The sequence below is a fragment of the Temnothorax curvispinosus genome, unplaced genomic scaffold, assembly GCF_003070985.1.
Source record: "Temnothorax curvispinosus isolate PA1 unplaced genomic scaffold, ASM307098v1 QBEX01018679.1, whole genome shotgun sequence".
NCBI classification, from domain to species: domain Eukaryota; kingdom Metazoa; phylum Arthropoda; class Insecta; order Hymenoptera; family Formicidae; genus Temnothorax; species Temnothorax curvispinosus.
The window spans coordinates 3,780-5,753 of NW_020228459.1; the positions used below are offsets into that span (position 1 = coordinate 3,780).

Below are 1,974 nucleotides of genomic sequence, written 5' to 3' on the forward strand. Positions count from 1 at the left end.
TTTTGTTTAGAAATGAAATTTTTCAGCTTTAAAATGTATAGAAGACTAAAATATTAATGTAAAAGTAATTTGGTCTTCGTAAGTCTAAAGGGTAGGAAATTCAAAATGGCGGATATGAAACTTTAATAATTTATAACTCGAGAACGGTAAGAGATAAAAAGATGGGGTTTCTTTTGTTGTGTTCAGATAAGTAAAGGCATTATTTTAGGTTGTTTAAAATTTCTGTGTTTTATGGATTTCCATAATTTTTAATTATATCTCGGAATTAAGAAGAGATATGATGTGGGAGTTTTTGTGAGGTTACTTGATATGCTCTGCTGGGTATCTGTAGTGATTTTATTTATCATCTTTAATAATATTTTTATGATAAATTTTATTGTTAATTAGTTTATTTTGAGAGATACAATAATGGTTTATAATCAAAAGTTATTTGACTTTTTGTGATAGTTCTAGTAATCACATTAACTAGGTCTGTTAATAATATAATTTAATTGTTTATAACAATTATGTTTGAAAAAATGCTAATGAAATAATTACTATTTTAGCATGATAATGTTTCTCAGGCATAAAAGGTTATGTTCCTATGAATAATCTACTTTTAATTAATTTATTTATATTTTATTTTAATTTCCTGAATTTATTCTTATGGATTATGCATTTATTCATATGTTAAATTGAATTTGCATTGCATAAAAGATCTCATAAGGTTTGTAATATTCATTTACGATCAGTTTTAGTGACTCTGGGGAATTTTAACAAGCAATTGTCCAAAAGTTTATAGTGTGATTCATGAAAATGGGGCTTAAGCTTGAAAGGGTACCTTAAGGCAGCCATGTTCTCTAGGCTTATGTCTACTGCTTTAAGAACGCGTATTCGGATCAGCTGAGTGTTTGTTGTGACAGTTAATTTAAAGAATGATTGTTATATTATAATGTTGTTTGCAGATGCTGGGGACTTTTAGCAATGAAGGTAGAAAATCAAAAAAATTTATGCGGGTGGAATATAGCGGTGATTATACCGTCAGACGTGACATCTCCCTCCTTAGGGAAGTTCGGTCCCCGAACTTTTATTAGTAAGTATAATTGTACGGTTATGTCGTATAGAGTATAATTATATTTAGAGATAATTAATTATTTATGTGATTTTTATTACAGGATTCTAAAGTGTGCCTGGCAGTGTAAGAGCTGTGTTGCTGTAGTTGGATTTATCTAAATCGAGGTAATAGTTCCATTGACAAAACATTTGTTTAGCAATGTGCTTAAGTAGTTCTATAGATTTGATTAGTAATATATTTTTTTTCTTCTCTTCTTTCTCTTTTCTTTTTTTTTTTTTTTTTTTTATTGGGTATATACACATGTATATTTGTACTTGCGTACATATATAGACGCGCATATTTGTTTTCAGTGTTCATTCCTTATGTTACTTATTAGGATATTTATTAATATAGGTTATTCTTATTTTATTATAGAGCTGGTTATCTATACTGTCACCGTGATTTCGTTGGACGGATATGATAAGGATAAATTAAAAGTAAGTTAATGCTATATTTCTATCGTTACTACATTTATTCATATGAGTTTTAGTCTCTCCCTTTTTTTTTTCTTTATTTTTATTATTTTTGGTTAAATATGTTCAAGTATTTGCCGCGTATTCTTTCCTTAGCTTCGTCTAAATCCAGGCGATAAGCAAGATTATGTAGTCTTTTTACTTCTAGCATAAGGCTTGTCGTTGACATTTTGCTTAGCTCTGTAAGGATAATTATTTATTGATTATATATAACGGTTTTATCGTATAAGAGTGCAGTAATTAATATATTTCGTTATTGTTATAGGTGAGAAGAGGTAATAGTGAGCTGAGACTGAATTAATAAGGATAAAGGATAAGTATTTCAATCTTATTTTATAATCTTATGAATATATATATATATGAATAAGAATATTAATGTATTTTCTTTCATTTTATTTCAGGTAAGGA

The 1,974-nt window shown here is 27.8% G+C and overlaps 1 long non-coding RNA gene across 1 annotated transcript; it reads left to right on the forward strand.

The window, feature by feature from the left end:
• Positions 1 to 787: 787 nt before the first annotated feature.
• Positions 788 to 1,954, forward strand: LOC112468591. Its single transcript, XR_003042421.1, has 4 exons — positions 788 to 1,072; positions 1,155 to 1,218; positions 1,469 to 1,530; positions 1,832 to 1,954. It is a non-coding gene; the product is annotated as an uncharacterized LOC112468591 (long non-coding RNA).
• Positions 1,955 to 1,974: the final 20 nt, after the last annotated feature.